Source organism: Epinephelus lanceolatus, chromosome 20 (genome assembly GCF_041903045.1).
Source record: "Epinephelus lanceolatus isolate andai-2023 chromosome 20, ASM4190304v1, whole genome shotgun sequence".
In the NCBI taxonomy this organism is placed as follows: domain Eukaryota; kingdom Metazoa; phylum Chordata; class Actinopteri; order Perciformes; family Serranidae; genus Epinephelus; species Epinephelus lanceolatus.
This window is the reverse complement of record NC_135753.1, coordinates 17,037,837-17,059,782: the sequence shown is the minus strand read 5'-3', so window position 1 is coordinate 17,059,782 and position 21,946 is coordinate 17,037,837. Positions and strand designations below refer to the sequence as shown.

Below are 21,946 nucleotides of genomic sequence, written 5' to 3'. Positions count from 1 at the left end.
CTTCAGCAAGACATAGTTGCTTTTCCTGCCGGGACAGTGCCATGAAAGTGGTTGTTTTTTACTGAAACATTGCTGCTTTTCCCACGGGGTTAGTGCCCCCAAAAACGGTTGTTTTTGTTTTTTTATAGTGATCACAGCATTTCCTGCCCAGATAGTGAAACCAAAAGCGGTAGTTTTTTACCCAGACGTTGCTGCTTTCTTGCTGGAATAGTGAAACCAAAAGCCGTTATTTTTTACCAAGACATCACACCATTTCCTTCCAGGATAGTGAAACCAAAAGCGGTAGTATTTTACCAAGACATTGCTGCTTTCTAGGTGGGATAGTGAAACCAAAAGCTGTTATTTTTTACCAAGACATCACACCATTTCCTGCCAGGATAATGAAACCAAAAGCCATTGTTTTACTATGACATTGCTGCTCTCCTGCCCAGATAATGAAACCAAAAGGGGTTGTTTTGTACCAAGATGTTGCTGCTTTCTTGCCAGGATTGTGACCCCTAAACCAGTTTTTTGTGCCCATACCTAACCACAAGTTAACCCCAGTATTGTTTATCTGCTGCATAATAACATACAAATGAAACGTATCCAACGTTTGATACCAAAAATTTCTCCAAGTGATTTAGTTTGCGTGACATTCAATGGTTTTATACTAGTATTACCCTTCTTTGAGTGGTGAGTTCAGGAACATTCAGATGATCTGTCTTTTTCCACTCCATTCTCAAAATGTAATCATATTTTGTCATGTGGACAAAGTGAGTTGTCTAAATAAGTTGATATAATCCCTGCAGGGATTCTGTCATGACTGTCGAGTCTTTTCAAGGGATTAATTGATCCTTCTTGGTACAGTGCCTATAATATGTAAATAACATTGGATTATTTCATATTTTATGACAGAGAAGTTGTATTTGTTCAAATACATTAAAAACCACCTAAAAATACCCTTGCATCTGCATATAAGTATATATTATACTGTGTTGTGAAGAATTTACTGATAAAATGAAGTGTTATCAGTATGACTTACTGATCCCAAGAGGGGAGATTTCAATGTTACAACAGAACAAGACACAGGCTAAAGATAAAGGGCTTTATACTAAGGACATGATAAAGGACTATTTTAAAAGAGACAAAATAAGAAATGACAGAAGCTACATTCAAAAGCAATATGCTATTGTCTGTACATGCTTTTTGCATCATGCAAATATCTGTGTGCAAATTAAGGCATTGTTTGTTTACATGTGAACCATCTAATATCCCTTTAATGAACCACTCTGTTTTCAATTCATATTTACATGATCAAAAAATTAAGAAACTGTAGTGTGTACAGGTCGTTGAGGATCACAGGAAATGTCAGCGATTGTTTGGATTGTTGGACATGGAACAAACACGTGACAGCTTGTTTGATATTTTTAGTATTTTGATTTTCATTTCCGACACACTCAGCTGCTAAGACTTTAACACAATAGCACAGACGAACAGTTTTTATGTTTTTTACGCATAAATAATAAGAATACTTGCTGCATGCACGATGTGGACGGCTGAGATTTTGACAGATATTGAGTAGTAAACTTCAATTTCAGACTGTTGAGATGGAAATTCATTGGGGATCACCTGCTGTCAGAAAACAACAATAATTTTGCAAAACATCTCGTCTTGTCAGTAAAAAGCACATCAATAGTAATGCTAATATCCTTCTTTTTAATGCAAGCTGCAACAATAAGATCAACAAATGCATTCATCAATATTCATGTCATAAGTGGAAACTGCTGAGTTTTCATCTCCAAACCACCACTTATTATTTTTTAATAAAATATTGATCATTTTCAGTGGTGAACACATGAAGATTCTTAAACATGATGCCGTGGCTCAAGCTATGAATAATTTATGAGAATCAGAGCTATTATTTGCCATATCGCTTAAGCATTTTCGAGGCCAGAGGCTCTTCAGACAGCTAAGTCTAAGAGAGGTGACAACCAGCAAGTACCACTGTGCTAATGGTCAATATCCTGACAGGCAGCCTGCTAATGGGCGCTGTATCCCTCGTCAACATGCCTAACTGACCTTCTGCTCTGAACTACACTCCTGGGGCAATTAAATAGAACTGTTATCTCTTCATCCAAAGTATCTGGGAAACATTTATCATCCTCAGGAGGACACTTGAAAGTTACATATGGGTTTAGATCAGCGTGAGGCACCATTTTCTTTGATCTAAATGCCAAGAAGGTAAAGAAGTGAAAGGACCTGTAATATGAAGCAAGCTTTTTGTTCTTTTTATAGCTGGCTTCACTGAGTCTCACAACCACAATCACACTAAAGTAGGATTTAGAGTTCTGCGGCAGAGCGAAGCTGTACCCACAGCGTAGGGTCTGCATTGACATAGAGCCTACACCGAACCCTACACTGTTGCCCGTAGACCTCCTGTCTATTTTTGTAAGCTGAAACCATTTCCCTCAGTGGAAACAAAACTTTTAGTTACTTTAATGTCACACATAAGAAACAATAAATTGTGAAGTCCCCACACAAAAATAGCGTTTTAATTCTCGTGTGTGATTTATCCTGGCTTCATATGAGTAGGGGAAATCTCTGCTAGTCGCAAGGCTGATTTATACAAAACGTGTTTAGTATAAGACAGTTGTTTTGTCGGTGAACCTTGTGAGTTGAAATGGAGCTGAAATTTGTAACGTTACCTTTGTTAAATGTTGCTGTTGTCCCTGGCTTCATATGAGTAGAGGAAAAGTTCACTAGCCGCTGGGCTAATTCATACAATGTAAAATGCCATAGGCTTGTGCTAATTACATTAGCATGTTGTATTTGTGGGGAAAATGTGTCCAGATAAAGACAAGTGCTTTGTCTGTGAATGCTGCGAGTTATAGTGAAGCTGATTTGTGCACTTTTTAATTAATTGTCTCTATTAAGCCATGTTTAATGTGTGTTTTGGATGTGTTTTGAATCAACTAAACTTGACAGCACTTCACAGAAACCCCACCGCCGACTGGTGTTTTGTTGGTGTAACTGCAGAGTGACACAGACACATCACCGCATAAATGCTCAGTGTTTCCCAATGCATTGATTTATTCAATCTTATTTGATTGTAGAGTTGCACGCAGCTCATTCGCTCACCCCTTTGTGCTGCCCTCTCTCTGTTTATCAGACCACAAATGAGACAAGAATTAGCTAGCTAGCCACCCCATGGTCCCTCCGCCTCGCTCCCCATCACAGTGGACTGCTTCGCCAGGAGGACAGCAGGCAGCAGCTTGGGGGACAGACCTTTAGTTGGTGGCTGTAGCAGCTGAAATTCACTCAGAAATAACCCCCCAGCGTCAAATGTCACAGCGAAGAGTCAGGGCTGTCCAGCCAGTAGGAACACCCTCTCTCTAATAACCTGTCATTGGCCAAAGTCTCCTATCACAGCCTAGATTTTCTAAAGCCTGAAAACAGAGCGAGGAGGAGGTGCAGAAGTCTAGTGTTCTCTCAGATCACTTCAATTACAATATGCTTAAAGGGTAAAAATCAGTGTTTGCTTAGATGTATTTTTATGACGTGTATGAAGATTTTAGCTATGTATTTTTAACCGAAACTGCAGCGGTGTAAAATAATATGTGCAAATAAATAATGAATTTAAAAACATAACTCAAAGCAGCAGGTAGGCTTACATTCATATCTTGTGAGTAGGAGGCTCTAGTTCTTCAGTCTAGGCTGTAGGATGATATCAATATTCAAAAGCACAATAAAAAAGCCATCAGGAAAAAAAAAACACCAAGGTGGTTTTGCTTATGTTCTCCACATCATCCACAGCAGACAGAAAAGTAACCACAGCAAAGTAACACATACAGTCTGTGGTCCTGTAAACGACAGACCCCAACATGTCACACTGGCACAATATGGCTCAAGAAACTGGCACAGATAAATTATTCCCTCTGACGAGAATCTTTATTCCTTATATAAAAAATGGTCAGGGAAAGCCAAGGGTCTTTGCTGCTCCCTGAACACTCTTGCCCTCCTAAGAGATCCTCAGGTTATGTGTGCAGCATAACTGTAACCTAAGAAGTGAACCACCATTGTAACCTTGAAAACTCTTTTTTTCAAGGTGGAAGTAACCTCACACACCCCAAATCCAGCTCTGTAGTTCAGGCCTCAGGACAGCAACGTGATTCCTTTAATAAGTTTTTTTGTGCCGATGTGTTCAGACAGCTGCATCAGTCCTCAGGGCACACGAAAATCATATATTTTCAAGCACAGAGCTGCGCCTGAGGGGTCAGAAGAGGACAGCTCTGTGTGACTGAAGTGCCAGCATCTCCACGATCTTTAATAACATTTTGGATCAGCTTGAATCATAAAATATGTCTTGGAGGGGTTCGGAATAAGAGATTTTAGATTGGGCAAGTGCAGTAGATAAAATACAAGTATAATATTTTTAAAAAGCTTAAAATCAATCAAACTGTAAACTCTACTCAACTAAATGTTAAAATAATTAAGTAGGACAAAGAAAAAAAACACTAAACTTTAAAATAACTTTTAATGACTAAATTTCCATTATGTCTAGTATTGGTATTGCTTGTGTCTATAGCTCACTGGCTCCAGGGCAGAGGAGGATTTGTTTGTTTCTAACATCTACTGTAAGTGCTGGTGTGATGGCGGCTATGTGCTCGGAAATAATGCTGTAATCCAGCGGAGGACCAAACAAGTGACCCCAGGATATAAATTGTACAGTAACCTGTGAAAAGCAAATATTAAATCCCCTGGGCATTTACATAAACCCAATGTCAGGTTTTGAGAGGCAGCTAAATGGCATGTCTATGCATTTTTCCTCCTCTAAAACCTTTTATGTGTCACCCACCCAATATGCCATCCAGCCTGCAGCTACAGTGTCAGCCCTGCGTGTTGTAACTGTCGTGTATTGTCAGTAGCAACTAAGCAAGTTATGTTCCTTGCACAGGCATTGTATTTGACAAATGAAAGCAATTTAATAATGAAAGCAATCAGATCACGGTAGCTCGCACCATGATGGGAAGAGGCGTTTTATTGCCTGACTTCTTTATTAAAGCGACAGTAGTTTGTATTGCTGGCCCGAGAACTCTGTGACCTGCAGTATTAACTAGCAATTGCTGTTACCTATAAGTAATGCCACATCAAACAGAACTGATATCTTCAATATTTATTTCAAAAGAATTACTGTAGGTGTAACTACCAGGTACTTTAAAGGAAATTTCTATTATACCCACTGGAAAATTACGCTGTAATGTGGGGACAATTATGCTGTAAACTGCGTGTCATAATCTAAAGCGTTACCTTTCTTTGTGTTTTATTAATAAAAATAAAACGCATAGTTACTGGGTATAAATGCACAGTAGCTGGAGCCTATAATAGTGTTATTATAAACTTAAATAAAATAGTGTTACTATACAGCTAAATAAAACAGTGTTACTATAAAATTAAATAAAATAGTGTTATACAGTTAAATAAAACACTGTTTTTATAAAGTTAAATAAAACAGTGTTACTATATAGTTAAACAAAATACTGTTAGTATAAAATTTAATAAAATGCTGTTATTATTTAGTTAAATAAAACAGTTTCTATAAAGTTAAATAAAATAATAATATTTAATATTTATATAGCACCTTTTAAAAACAACGTTTACAGAGTGCTTTGACAAACAAAGCAAAACCAGAATGATCAACAACAATAATTCTAGAAATAAAAGAATAAAAAAACAGCAGCAGCATTCAAAGAAAACATAGCAGACAGTACAGCAACAACAGAAAGTATAGCAAAATACTGTTATTATAAAGTTAAATAAAGTAATGTGAGAAAAAAGTTAAATGAAGTACGGTTATAATAAAGTTACATAATGTATTATTTATAATTTAATAAATCAAAGCTCAATCACTGGTGCTTTTATTTTGAAGCACCTGGCTTGAAGCTTCTGGTTAACAGTTAGATGTTAGCAGTTAGCACAAAGCTAAACTGTTGCCGCTGCACCTTTAAGCATGAGGATTTATTTACTGTGAGCTGGAAACACACTAACAGCTCTCCAGTTCATATATCATGCATACATATACATATTAATATATACATATATTATTAGTATTTGTATGTTGTAGTGATACACAGATAGTCAACTATAACAACTATACAGAGGCACAAAATGACCCAAGAAAAGGACACAAAATTCCGTCAACAAGACACAAAACAACAAAAAGATGCATGACAACTACAAAGAGACGTAAATCAACATCAACAGTCTGTGTCTTGCTCTTGTATAGGAGAGATGGTGGGGCTTTTTGCATATCTGTGCCCAGGGCCCCACTGGCCCATAATACACCCATGAGGTGAGGTAACGTAACACACTCACTAACCCAAACCAAATCTTTTCCTAAATCTAATAAAGTAGTTTTGGTGCCTAAAAATCACAAAGTGAAACCCAACAAAACTCTGAAACATTTCCGAAAGTTGGATCAGCACCTTCTGGCCTACTGCCAGGTGCAGTTTGCCCCATCTGAAGTATGATAATGGTGTGGTGACAACTGATAACCACCATTTAATGGGCTGATAACATTCGAAAGGGGGAGATTTGTGTGGTCAAAACATGTGTGTGTGTCTCCGTGTCTAAACTGAAAACAGTCTTAAAAGCACAACATCCCACCATCAAAGCTGCACTTGCTCAGAGCAGAGTTTTTCCTCGAGGGCTACTCTCCCTTATTCCTCCAAATCACGTTGTTAATGTCAGATGGATTTTCTGTCTTTGAAGTACGGCCAGTGCAAAATACGAATAGCTTAATTATTCAAATACACAGAAACCTGAATTATTCAAAGCGTGGCTGTGTCGCTCACTGCTGGACTCATTGTAAATGGATTCACCAGACAAATATCTCAATCAACAGTGCATTATTTATCGGTTGCTGGTCAGAAAATTATCAGATGTTGACAGTGAAGCACAATCTTCAGCAGCTGATTTATAGTGAAAGTGAAAATTGCCTTTTCTTCTATGCTTTCGTCTTTGCAGCCCAGGAGGCTGTGGGCAGCATACAGAAAATTCCCTTTCACTGTTTACCTTTTACTACTGAACCGTGTCATCCCTGAAGGCCGGAGTGTGCTCTGGAAGAAGAACTTCACACGGTAATTGGTTAACCTCTTCCAGGAAGCAACGAGGGACACACATCCAGAATCTACCTGGAAATCCCTTTGTAAAGTAAAAGCATTTGTTCCACATAACAAACAGCACAGACGGCTTATCTCAGATCAATAAACTGTGTTCCAGCTTTCTCTTTCCCTGCCTTTTCATTTTATCGTCTCTATCCTGCCTTCCCTTGGGCTCCACAGGATCACAGTCAGCGGCCGTCAGTTATGACATGTCAGCTCATTTGGAAGTGATTGAAGCTGACATCCTAGGTGTGCCGGACCAATTGCCCTATTGCCCGCACAGCGGAGAGGAAAAGCAAGTATACAAAGAGGAATGTTTTAAACTGATCAGATAACTGCACCCATCAGCACACAGGCTGAGGTCAACTCAGTAGACCTTATTTCCCATGAGACACGTCATATGGAGTGATTGAAAAGTTAATTAGAGCTTTGTTGTCCTAATTGATAAAGAAAAGAGGAGGCTTTGATGATTGTCACCCAATTGATCATATCACCCTGAAACCACTGATGGAATCCTTTTTAAAAACAATGGGTTAATTTCAAATGAAATGCCTGGGGAGCCTGTGTTGCGTTCAGGTGTTGTCACGTAAATAACAAATTCCAGCACTTGAATAGGCCATAGCACAATAGCACAGCACTGCTGCTGCTGCTGCACGCCGCCTTTTTTTTTGTTTGAACCAACGCATCGACGCAAATAATTCGCGATGATGTATTTAAGCCCCAGCCCTAATCAGGAACATGCCCAGACGTTGTCAGGAGTTCATACAGGTGCATGGGGCCACACACACTACTGTTTCACATTATGAGTTGCTGTGATAAAATTCACACAAGTTGTATCAGCCTGTGATTTCAATTTTTTACTTTAATTTTTGGTTTGATTTTGAATCCAGCCCTCAGTGGGTTGATGATTATGGTTTCCACTGATTGTTGTAATGTCATTACACACCATCACACCATCACAGCGCAGCTTGCTACAGGTTCAGTCCAAAAGACCCAAAGCTTCTCACCACGAACAAACCATACTAGAGTTTGTTTGTAAGCAAACCAAGACCACCTTCTCCGTCAGGTTGTGTGGTCCGTACCTGAGTGCGTTTGCTGTGTTCACACCTGCCCAAACAAACCATACCAAGGGGTATGATGCAGCTAGGCAGCTGTGCTTCAAGCTATGTCATTAATTTTCTTGCCCCAAATACCTGTCTCTTAAATGTGACATGTTTTATTGTTGTTCCAACGCACATGTGTGTGAAGTTATTGGTTGCATGCAAGGCATTTCAGGGCAGAGACCCAGTCACACTAACATCAGATGTGGGTCACTTCAAACATGAATGTGAACAGTCTAAGCAGGACGATCAGACCTGGGGAAATAACTGAGCACTGAGCCCTGTAATGTGAATATAGCCTGTCCATGTGTTACATGTCCACCAAACACAAAGCAAACAGCGGAGCATGAAAATGTTTTTGATGTGTGTATCGGGTGAGACGCTATCATTATGGAGTTAATGGCCCAGCAAGTTTGGATTTCTCATCCTGTGCTCAGTAAATCAGTTGAACAAGCTCACTCAGACGCACAGAGACAGCTGACTGCAGAACCAGGATCACCAGCTTCGTTTTAAACTGGTCGTCCAGCTCTAAAGAAAATAAACACAGAGACTTTGTTGCGCGACCTAATTAATTACATTGTAGATTAGACTACAGGCTAAATAAATTGGGTGGCTGTTGTTCAAGCTAATAAATATTTTAGAAGTTTCTCCCCCTCACAGCACACTTGCTCACTCTCTTCCTCCATCACTTCAGCGAGGCAAATATGTGTGTCTGGTGTTTGCCAATTTGCACTCTCACATAACTCCTCTCTTTGCCTGTGCCTACTCTCCTATTTACATCCACACCGGTCTTCCCACAAACTACATAACAGAATTAAAGCAGACTCCTGCTGTTCCATTTTCTGTGAGGAATCATTTGCGTGGTGTTGGAACGATTTCTGTTTTTATCCAGTATGGTTTAAAATTGGATAACTACTGCAACAATGATGGACTTCACACTGCAGAACATAAACATTACCCGACTTAGAGTTACAAGGTTGTCATAAAGCAACAGTGATATGGTCTTTACACTGAACTGCATATTTCCTTCCTCTCTGTTATTACTCTCAGACATGTAGTCCCAACATAGCTGCAATTATATGTCTCTACTTTGATGTAGATTGTCCCACACAGGCCTGCCTGCCTGCAAAGACAAGGAAGCAGGAGTGATTTAAACAGAGCATGCATAAGTAGGGACCGAAGGATAATTTCAATGTGACTCATCCCCTGGAAATGATGTGGGACAAAACTCAAGCCATCACAGTCAAGGGAAATGCCTGATATGAGCTCATCAAAGCTCATCAAACAGATTCAGCTGACGGAAAGGACTCAGAGTCTCAAAGACAGCAGAAGATCAAAGACACCCTGATTACAGGTTTAAGATATCAAAGATTGGAATAAGAGTGCCATTAGAGATGTTTCTGTCCTGATAAAACCTGTGTCGAACAGCAGACTAGAAAGGATAGAAACTTAAGACAACTTCGCTTCAGCTGTAAATTAGGCTGACCACACACCGAATGACTTTACAAATTGACGTCACTGTTGCAGACAAATTTCCAGTGTCAGAATAAAATCATGAGAATTTTACCTCAGTTGGTGAGCACTCCCATGATCTGGATCGTTTGGTGTAAGGTTGGGATAAAAGTCAGCCTGAGCTGTCTGAAGTCAATTTTTTTGTCGCCTTGACATTGCAACAAAATCAGTCATGTTTAATACTATCTTAGGTTTTTAGTCTTGCAAATAGTCAAGAATAGCTGTGCTCTCTCCAGCACTAAACAGGAAGCAGCAATCCAGGTAGACAGTAAACATGGAGGGGACTCTGGGGAGGCAAGAACGAGTTCACCTCTTGGAGGCTAGTTGAGGTGACAAAATCAATCAATCAATCAATCTTATTTATAAAGCCCAATATCACAAATCACAGTTTGCCTCACAGGGCTTTACAGCATACGACATCCCTCTGTCTTTATGACCCTCGCAGCGGATAAGGAAAAACTCCCCCAAAAAACCCTTTAACAGGGAAAAAAAAACGGTAGAAACCTCAGGAAGAGCAACTGAGGAGGGATCCCTCTTCCAGGACGGACAGACGTGCAATAGATGTCGTACAGAACAGATCAGCATAATAAATTAACAGTAATCCGCATGACACAATGACACAGAGAGAGAGAGAGAGAGAGAGAGAGAGAGAGAGAGATGCAGGAAATGACAGTAGCTTACAACAACATTATTGAAAGTAATAATATTTATAGTTATAGTTCTGGCTACTGTGGTACAATATGTTGAAAGTATGTATTAATATCTGGCAGTATACATCAAAACTGTTAGGTATGAACGCAAACACAGTTTATCTTTAAGGATTATATTGATGCAAAAATGACAAGAATCCTGTCAACATATGACTTTTTAATCTTGTGTTTTTATGTGTTTATGTGTTTATGTGTTATGGGTTTGGTGTAATATTTTCCACTGGGAGCAGGATGGGAAATAATCTCAAAAGGAATGTAGTTGTGGTGTTGTAAATAGTGACTACAAAATCTTACAGTCACATTGTCTTTAGATGTGAGAGGGTGTCAGACTTTAGTCTTTTGAAAGTTTTTTCCAGATCTTCTAGTGTGTGTCAGACATTAGTTTCAGGTTTTGATATTAATTGTAAAACACCAATAGAAGTTGAAGCAAGTGCTCTAAAGCCCTCATTGGACAAAACCCACTAACATCTGTTTTTGTGTTTAGTGGGAATGGTTACAATCAGCATTCATTCCAAGGACAAATTACTCTGCAGTATTCATGGGTATTTATCGACTCCTGCTCCAATCGACAGTGATGGAAACATGACACTTGGGCATGCTAATTTTCGCCCCTTTTCTGGCACAATGCTATGATACGCATCGGTAACTTCTGCAAGTCTCGGAGATCTTGGAGATGGAAAAGACATTTTCACAGGCCTCCATGCTGCTCTCACTGTTCACCAACCTATTTCCCATGGCATGTTTGTGAAGTTGAACATGACACACCAGGAGAAGAAAAAAAAAAAAACTAAACAAAAAAACAGAGAGGCACATTCATCTCCTCCATCCATCAATTTTCATCCACTTGTCCATACAATTATCTGCCTCTGGGCCTCCTACTCATCTGCTGGCAATGGAAAAAGAGTCTCCTTCCAGTTGGACATACCCAGAACACCTTCCATCCTTGAGATGGATCGGCGGTTTGGCATGGCATCTGCAGTGATGTGGACACTGAACCAGACTGTCGTAGTGAAGAGGGAGCTGAGCCTGAAGGCAAAGCTTTTGATTTTCTGGTCCATCTATGTCCCAACCCTCACCTACGGTCATGAGCTCTGGGTAGCGACCAAAAGAATGTGATCGTGGCTACAAGCGGCCGAAATGAGTTTCCTCCGTAGGGTGCTTGGGTTCAGCCTTAGAGATAGGGTAAGGAGCTCTGACATCCGGAGGGAGCTCAGAGTAGAGCCGCTGCTCCTTTGTGTCGAAAGGAGCCAGTTGAGGTGGTTTGGGCATCTGATCAGGATGTGTCCAGAACAGGTTTTCCTGCATTTAACAAACCTGCATACGCATTTATTTTGTGAGTAAAGTGTATGAGTCCTGCGCCAATTTAATAAAACAACATATATTGAACCTTCCCACAGAATAACATTTTATTAAGACAGGGTTAGGGAATCCTAAATTGAGCTACAGAAGCTTTGTCTTTTTGGATTAACTTGTCAGTGTTCAGGGAGAATGTATTATGTTCTGGTTCCTAATAAGAGGGATTAGCAAATGCTGTCCCAATATATTTAGTCTTAAAAGCCCATCAATTAGGGCCTCCTGTGGTGGATGTAAAGTTCTCTATATGGAGCTCCAATCTGTCAGGTGGTCTGGGCGTTGGGATGAAGGTGAGTCCCTTTTCTAATACCTCAATTTCCCTGTGGCTAAGATTCATTATGTTCGAGGATTGGGGGAGTCATTTCTAAACATTACTCTCCCCTTGACAGTTTAATTAGTTGAGCCAATGTTTAAACATCGCTTTCCCTGTTTCTCCCGTCCAATGCACAGAATCCCTCGGATGAACATGAAACCGTAATCTATCTAGTTCATTTAAGTAAGCCCTCTGGATTTAATATTCTGATTAAGCCTGCTGTTGCTTCTTATCCACTCCAAGCATAACAAAGTCCGCCCACCTGCACCCCTTAAACTCACTAATAAAACACATTATATCTAGTTTGTTTATTGTGCACAAAAATGCCTTGCAGTGTTACAGTGTATTATGTGTGTCTTGTCTTGGCACAGTGACTTCCTAGAGTTTGTTATCATTGTGAGGTTGCCAGGCGACCAGCATAATTTTGACTATTTTTGCAAGTCTACAACACAAACTTTCATCTTCATTGTACTGTACAAATAACAATTAGACTGAAACAGTCTCTGCTGTGTTTATTTTCCTTTTTGTATTTGTGCTTCTCTTTGCTTTGTTTTGATTGATGTTTTCATATCTTATCTAATGCTGAGTGAGAACATGGAGGTTGTCTTAATGGGATTTTGCCTAATAAATGATCAAATCTGACATTATATCCGCTCTTGTGGGAAATCTTGACTGAGACTCGTATGAAAAAGCTCAATTAATTGACACTTTGCCAGAGTGAATTGGTAATGTCACTTTAGTATGCTGCTTTGACTCCTTCTCCTCCACCATTTTTTGCATTTTTTTTTTTTTCATTTTCCAATTTATTTTCATAAATGAACAGTGAAATAAAAAACTCTAACATAGCAACTGTGTGATTTTTGCTCTGGTAAATCTCCGGAGGTTTTTTTTTTTAACCTCACACACACATTAACATGCTGTCGATCAAGTTTCAAGACAATACGCTCACACAAGCGGATTTGATAATGGCCATACAATTCCTCCTGGGATGTATAAAACCAGCATGGTGCCTCATACAGTAGCTGTGAGAATCTCATTAAATTCTCCTCTTCTTTATGGCTCACACTGAACAAGGAGCAGTAAAATCAGTGAGTGGATACACAGTCCGACACTAACGTTCCCCCTGGCTGATGCAGTATTATTCAACTGTGTGCACTTGGTCCAAACAGCTATACAGTAAAACAGACTAGACAGCCATCAGATCTGCTCTGACAGCTCATACTGTTCCAGGTGTCATGAATTTATTCAGTAGAAACAGCTTTCTGCTAAGAATCAGGAACTGTAGAAATACAATGACTGCATGCCTGGGCTGCATCCCAAGTCCCTTAAAATTACTGCTAACCACCTAACCTAGCCACCTTATCTAACTCTTTAGTCCCTCCCACTTAGGAAAACATTTAAGGGGTCAGGAGTTAGGAGCGAGGATTGCTGATAAGAGACATGAGACGGCCTTACTCTAAAGCGTCACTTAAAGCGACGTCCTATTCTGGTGACGGCGGCACAGCTGGATCTGCTGCATAACGGAGCCAGCGTTTGGCGTACATCCCAAGTCACATTATATTTGCTGATCAAAGCCGTAAATAAACTTAATTACAACATGACAGTCTTACACGAAATATCATTAACGTTACTCTTTGTAGTCACGTAGGCATGTGAATTACAGCATTTCATTGCAAAGAATGCATGTAACGGGCACATTTGCACTGTTTCTCCGCCATCTCGTTCAAATGAGCCAGACGTAGGGGGCGGGTATTTATATGTCAGGGCCTCAAGCTGAAAAAAGACTTCCTGTTAGGAACCTCTCGTGTTACCTTACTCATCGCATCTAACAGATCCCTCCTAACTCCTAATGCTAACTCCTTACTGGCAGGAATAAGAGACATGAGACGGCCTTAAAGATGGTGGACCTCGAACGACTTCCGGTTCAAGTCAGGAGTTAGGAGTTAGCAGTATAAAATAAGAGACTTGGGATGCAGCCCTGGTCATTTCAAGCTACACTGATTAAATCCAGGTCTGAAAAGTGAGGCCAATGTGGAAGTGCTTTAAACCTGCATTCCTTCTAATGGCCAGCGGGGGGCAACTCCACTGGTTGCAAAAGAAGTCAGATTGTATATAAGTATAAGAAAATGAGTCTCCTTCTCACTTGATTTATTACCTCAGTAAACATTTTCCTAAAGGGTTTATGATCTCAATCACTCGTTTCCGGTCTTCTTCAACACAGCATGATGTTCATTTAGTAAATTATGGTCCCACTTAGAGGAAAATAGACCATAGAGCAGGGTATGTTTCAGATCCACCCCATACAGCTCAACCTTCTCATCCAAATATGGTCACTTCTGGCTCAAAAAACCCCCCAAGATGTTGGACAACCGAAATGTCAAACTCGAGGCTTTAGAACGGTATCCCACAAACCACTGGGCGACATCACGGAGGCTACATCCATTGTTTTATACAGACATTAAATCTAGGAAAAACAAAATCGTACTTCAAATGAAATTATTCGAAAGTTGCAACACAGTTTGTTCGCATAAGGCGTTCTGTACAGAATCAAGCAAGAATAATGTAAGAGGTAACTCCCAATGTCAATGCAATGTTGCCCTGTTAAACAGGAATGTATACTCAGCAAAACTAAAAGTCTAAAGCTGTGCTTCATGAGACTGTTGTTTTCAGCTAATGTTAACATGCTTGACAAAAGTAATATGCTGATGTTTAGCACAATGGCATAATGTTTATCATTTTCACCATCATAGTTTAATATATTAGCATGATATCGTTTGCTTATTACCAGTAAACATGAGTACAAGATGATGGGAATGTTGTAAGTTTTGCAGGTATTTGCCCATAGCATAAAGTATTGGATAAACTGGTCTCACTCCTAGTGTGTAAAAATATACATCGCTTGGTCAGTCTGCCCTGCATCACTACAATGACGATGGGGACACCATTTAGCGTCCATGTTGGCCGCACCGGGCAATCCAACAAAACCAATGTAAACCCATCCGGATCATTATCAGAAGCTCAAAGCAATGGACATAGTTTAAAGAGTGTGAAAGTCCACTCAGGGTGGGTAGGAGGGGAGCTGGATGGGTCTTACAAAGACCAGACTTTGACCTAGAGGACCAGTGTTCAAGACGAACAAACAACAACATCCGTTGTTTGTTGTCTGGCCAGGTGTTTTTTAGCAACACGCTGCTGCATTTTCACCCACGCTTGTGCCAGTCAAAGCCATTTCTGTTTTAAGGAACACACACGGCTTTGAGGTCGCATTTATGCCAGTCATTGCCTGGTGTTTTTTAGCAACACGCCGCTGACTTACAGCCTGTATTTGTGCCACCCAAAGCAATATGGTGTTTTTAGCAACATGCTGCTGCCTGTCCGGTCACATTTGTGTCAGTCATGCCAGGTATATTTTTTGCTACACACTGCTGCCTTTCCGGCCGTGTTTGTGCCTCTCAAAGCGAGGTGCTTTCATAAACGACACGCCGCTGCCTTTTTGTCTTCGTTTGTGTCACTTAAAGCTGGGTGTATTTATAGTGACACTTTTCTTCCTTTCCAGGTACATTTGTGCCACTCAGGTGGGGTATTTTTTATCAACACAGCGCTGCCTTTCCATCCTGGTTTGTGCCACTCAATGCTATGTGTTTTTTTTAGCAACATGCCACTGCTTTTCCACTTGCATTTGTGCCACTTAAAGCCCAGTAGTTTTTAGGGACACACTGTCTGTGTTTGTAGCATTCAAAGCCATCTGCTGTGTTTTCCTAACCATAACCAAGTAGTTTTGTTGCCTAAACCTAACTGTTGACCCCTTCTGCATTAAGATACAATGCAAAAGATTGCTACCAGCATCATTTTAATGCTGGGCTTCTGCCCAAGCAGCAAAATAAGACAAGTAGGAATGAGATTGTGTTGATCTGTCCATTAGTAGTTGAGATATTTCACTCAAACCACAAATGTCAATCTCATAGTGGCCCTGAAGGAAAGGAAAAGACGGACGAACCAATGCCATTCCTAGAGCCACAATGCCAGCATGGCTAAAAACAAGAAAAACAGACACACATAAAAATAACATATCACTTGTTGTTCCATTGCCAAGCCCTGTGTCGTGACTATGACACAAAAACTTGTTGTCTAATGTTTTTCCAGGTGATGATAGGACACATTGTGAGGCGAAAACCTTGAAGATGCCACAATTTTTAGCATGAGAAAAACAGCTTTCTTGTAGAAGTAGACTCATACATTTAGAGAAGTTTCTGAAACCTCAGAAAGGAATATCATCTCTCAACTGCAGGAAAATCACTGCATTGTCTGCTTTGCATTGTCTTGCCCTGAATAATTAATAGTTTAATGTAAAATAGCCATAAAATTAAGAAGGCAGAGAGAGAATGTTACAGAGCGGAGGGGGCAGTGGTCCTCCATATTCATGCCTCATTAATGAATATTAATCCAGGTCCAGGGATATCTGCTCATGTAAGTCTACATTCTGATAGGATAAGAAAATGCTGCCTAGGGATTTTCACATATGGATGCTTACCTTGAGATAAAGGCCCAAACTGACACTTTATTATATTAATTTCATATGATATTATTTTTGGGACATGATTGTGGCGTTTCATTGGGCAAACCCTTTCAGCTTTAGTCACACTGTGCATATTGTAAACACGAGTGAAGACTGAAACATGTACCCTGTAGGCAGAAATCTTGGTTCCTCTGTTTCACAATGAGCTTTCTTTTTGTGTATATATCTCCTGCATACAGCTCCTGCTATTTAATCATCTCTTTTTGCTTTGCAGCAACAAGATGTTTGACCTTTACATAAATATTCACAGCTTTGTGTTTGAACATTAAAAAAACACTTCGTCTAATAGCAAAATTGTGTAATTGTCTTCTCCTCTTAGCATCTTAACAATGGATAGGCAGCCCCCGACATGAGTTTCTGCATCAGTGCAGTTCAAAGATATGAACCTCTGGGTCTTAATACATTTTAGATTAATTTGGCTGTTTTAAATAGAGCTAATTGGAAGGCTTAAGACCAAGACAGGATTAATACCTCCCTTAACCTCTTTACAAACAAAAAGAAAAACAGTTGAAGTACCCACTTGAATCAGTCTGTTTGACTCCCGTCTGCATTTATATCTTGAGCAGCTGAGCTAAAGGTCATCGATTCCCCTTAATGACTCCAGTCGACACAAGGCTGCCCAGGATCTCACTCACAGCTCCAAGAGAAGGTTATTCACTGAACTGAGACTGAGCAGGCAGATGATTTAAAAAACAGAGAGGTCTAACCTCAGTGGCTGCACCGTAATCTATCAAAGTATTGCAAAACTAAGTTCTACTGAATGTTTTCAATAATAGTTATGGATTGGTTTAATTGGTGTGTTTTGGTGTGACTAAACTGTCTTGTTGTTGAATTTCTGCCTTTGTTTTCAGGTTCATTTTGTAAAAGCGATCTTCCTGAATAAATTAGGGATGTCCCGATCCGATATTAGCAAAAAACGGGCATCGGCATTGGATCGGACTGCATGGAAAAATGCCGATCCATGAACTCCGATCCAGTTTTTCTGGCCAGTCCAGCGCTCCGCGATTCAAGCAGTCCATTCCAGTGATCCGCTCCAGCTCTTACTATCAATCCACCAGGCCAGCATGCAGACGGCAGACACACACGGAAGGTAGGAAGAGTAGCGGTCAATTTAGTTAACTGACTATTTGTTTTCTGCTCTGGTTTTTTGAGAGTGATATTTTTATTTGGTTTACACTCTTACTGTTTAAGTAAAGAGCACTGATGGCATTGTTTTGGGCACAATTAGTGAAAATGGAGCCATGGATGGACTACAAAAACACTACTAAAATAACCGAAAAGGAAAGGCTGCATTGTTTGTTAAATGCTAACAATATCTTGTGGTGTTAATCTTTTTTTTATTTATTAGGGGGCCAAAGCACAAGTGTGTGGAGTCTTGCTGCTATTTTAATTTCATTGTTAGACATTTTAAAGATTTCTTGTGTTGATTTATTTTCTATTTATTAAGGGGCCAAAGCAGCCAAAGCAAACCAGCTATATTTTTTATTTAATGTTAATGTTCAAGTTTAAAGTATGTTTCTTTAACCCTGGTCAGTTTCTCATACCAACTGTTGTGGATCATTCTAACTAACCTGATTAAGTAGTTGTTCTTTGCTTGATCAAACCTTTTCTAACATGACTGACAACAAAATAAGTGAATATGTATAATACGTGCTTGGATCGGATCGGTATCGGCCAAAACTATCGGATCAGAAGTGAAAAAGCTGGATCGGGACATCCCTAGAATAAATAAACCTCAACTTCCTAAGTGAATCATCACTTTACCTCTGGAGAAGACACATTCAAGTGATGGATTACTGAAATGTCCTCTCTAGAATTTAAATTATTCAGTAAATAACAGAGTTTAAAGTAATTAACTGCAAACATCAACAGAGATCTGGATGACTTTGAGTCTTAAGGTTCTGCAGTAAAATCATGCCTCACAAAATAAACAATCTTTTTCTGCAATAAAAGAAGACCTTTGAGACTGAATATAAATCACCATGACTCACTGTGGAGGATAAAAAAAACATATATAGATGCCAAAGCCAGCCTTAAGTATCTTTATGAGACACAGCGGTCTTTCCACTATCTCCAGTGTAAACTTATTCACAGCAATACTGGACACTAAAGGCAACTGACTGAGTATAAAAGGTGACAAAGTCTGCACAGGGTGGACAGGACTTTCATCCAGGAGACTGCAGTTTGTGTCCTGCGTGAAACCAAAAATCAGTGTTGTTTGAATGTAATGTTACGCAATTTATGTACACTAACATGTATTTATATCGCATCAAGTTATGTTATTTAAAAGATGTGATTAGACATGATCTTTTTTGTAAACCTAAAAAGTATTTTTTTTGCCAAAACCTGACCACAACCATTTTAGAACATTAACCACGTGTTACAATCTATTTCAGCTACGTGTCATATAGATACACTAAAAGTTACCCAGTGTGTAGCTATTTGACACTGAAGGGCGTGACGAAGCGTCGGACAACGTGAGAACAAGAATGGGTTGAAAAAACCCCACAACAACTACATAATCATTGCATAGGACATGGGCGCTTCCAGATGCCTCTGTGTCAGCTCCAATAAATTTGTGCTCAATTAAGGCTCTTATGTCTATTTTGAAAGTGTTGGTGGTGCTTTTTGTGGTTGGCTGCAAGTCACTTATGGGGACAAGGAAATCAACTCACTCTCCCTCTGCTGACCTCTGGTAACTAGCTGTTAGCAAGCCAGGTCAAGACTTTACATCAGTAACCATCAAGGAGTAACCAAAAATCATTTTACCTTATGTAACAAGTTTGTTTTGACCTAACGCCCTCTTGACTTTAGCTGTTTGTTTATTTTCCCCTCTTCCTTTTCTCTTCTCGTGCGCTGAGCTGAACTGCCAATCAGAGTGACCTCATCTACTAAAGTCACAAGTCAAATTCATCATGCTGAAGTGGCTGACAAAAAGCTGACAAGGGCCGACGAGGGCCGACAATGCGGTACACACTACAAAGACAAGGGCGACAGACACTCACCAATGCCCCAACATTGACCAATAGCCGACTGCTGGCTTGGTGTGTCAGGGCCTTACTACAGAAGCAATTTCTTAACTCATCTCAGACCTCCTATCTTATCTTAATTTAAGACATCCAGAATCACTACAATTACAACTGTAAATTTAATTCTTCAATTGGCACTCATCCTGTCATGTCTGAATCCATGTTTTAAATGTACTGGTAGGCTACTCGAGATGGAAGGGCCATATGATCAATGGCTCTCACTTGTCACTTGTCACAATTAATTAATTAATTTGAATTATTCATTAAAAATTACAGCGTCATCATACAGTTTTAGTGGGCTTTCAATCATTATACCTCTGTGATAATTTTATGGTCATCTTCAAAGTAATTAACATATCGACTGGACAACAGTGCTGCTGCCATTTTTGGCAGGATTTCTAACTTGGGAAATCCTGAGTAAGGATGGTTCTTTAATTCTCAATTCCTATTCTCAGATCAGAAAGGATTTTTTCCAAACTGCAGCTAGGAAACATGTTCCTCTAATACCAAAAATCCTAAATGTAATGTTACACTGAGATAAGAGAGGATTTCGGATGTTTCTGTATTGATGCCCCTGAGCCACTGTGAAGTAATCCAGTGAGCCACATTACTGTCTGCAAACACTGCAGCTCTACAACTTTTTCCACTCCACCACCTTCACCCAGCCACCTCTATTAAGAATAAATAATTTACCTCTTCAGCCTCTTGAGGGAAATTAATGGAGGTTAACTGATTCAAACAGCAGCAGAGAGCCGACTCGTCTTTGGGGAGCTTTAAAGTTGACAAATAATTCGTCCATTGGTGCCGTTTATGGAGCAAAACTATTAGCTGCTATTCAAAGGGGCCTGCAGATTCGGGAAAGATCTCAAGAGGAAAGGAAAAATATAGCTATATTTCTAAAAACTGCATTTCAATCATTGCAGCCATGTGTTTTGTGATGTGATGTCGAGGTGCTGAGCTGTCAAGGACTTAATGACCCGCTGCATGTGTGTGGGCATGTTTCTGCCACCCAGAGTCCTCCTGCTCCTTTTGTCATAAACAAACTGCTGAAAATAAAAAAAGAAAATGCCAACATTGTTAGGTGTGAATTACCTACTGTGCTGTGGGCGCTGGTGATGATGCAACGAGGCAGCTCTCCATAGATCACAGAGCGTTGGAGTGCAGGGAGGACTGTCTTTGTTTCCAGCAGCAAGGATAGGTGCACGCTCTAGTGCCCTATAAAGCCAAAACACAGTAACAACAACATATATTATAGGACTGGAATTTTTTGGACATCACTTTTGAAAATATTGTGCCACAGAAAAGAACAAACCATTTTTTTGGAAACAGGATGAAATGAAGAAAAACAGAGCTAAAAAACCAAACCACTGTGTCACTGCTGACCCCAGCCCTTCAGAGGAGGTTGCACACTGGCCTTGTATAATTTATACACCTATTTAATTTATTCCATACTGCCTGCACAATATATCTGTAGTCTTAGTAATGCTAAGTTGTGTGGCTCTGCCAGGTCTCTGTGGGTGTAGCATGCTAACCTGTTGGTACTAATGTCTGTTCATTTCAGTTAATACATTTCATTTTAAGTTATTTTTATGGTTGTTGCTATGTTTGTTGCATGAGCACTCATTCATGTTACCTGCTGGTCATGGCTCCACTCCAGGCAAGCAGGCAAGCAGGAAGTGGGAGCTTCCAAAAGGCTTTATAGTGGAGGGAAGTCAGACTGTACCATGCTGAGTAGAGGGGGGGTTTTACTGTTTCAGAGTGTTTGTAAGTACACTTAATATTTCTGTGTGTATTTCCTAGTCTAACTTCTGTGACTGAGGAGTGTTCAGTTTAAAGATTTAATTTCACTGTATTTTATTTTATTATTATATATATTTTTTATTTATATTGTTTTCTCTCACAGCCTTACCAAAACCAGCCTGAATTGCCTTTTGGTGTTGAGCAAACTAACATACACACATACACTGGGTGACGATTACAGCCTCTGTGTGTTCTCCTTCCACCACTCAGCCAATCTAAACACACAGACTTGCTCTTAGAAAAACAAGCACCTAAACTCCTGCTAAAGCTAACTAGCATAGTGGAGTAGACTCCAAGCATGGAGTGGAGAGGTGCCAGAGCCAGTGCCACCCCCTAGGCAAGACACCAAATCCCCAACTGCCCCGGGCACCCATCCATGCGCAGCCCCCTGCTCTGACATCTGCCCATCTAATG

The 21,946-nt window shown here is 40.0% G+C and overlaps 1 long non-coding RNA gene across 3 annotated transcripts in view; it reads right to left on the bottom strand.

Moving 5' to 3' along the window:
• The window catches only part of LOC144458946 (uncharacterized), a 51,652-nt gene extending 30,256 nt beyond the window's left edge, over positions 1-21,396 (bottom strand). For 2 of the 3 annotated variants that reach the window (XR_013488281.1, XR_013488280.1), the window contains exons 1-2: positions 21,366-21,396; positions 20,825-20,947 (exon numbers count right to left, since the gene is read on the bottom strand). This is a non-coding gene — a long non-coding RNA (uncharacterized LOC144458946). The remainder of the gene's footprint in view (positions 1-20,824; positions 20,948-21,365) is intronic. The other variant, XR_013488279.1, reaches the window with a different exon arrangement.
• Positions 21,397-21,946: the final 550 nt, after the last annotated feature.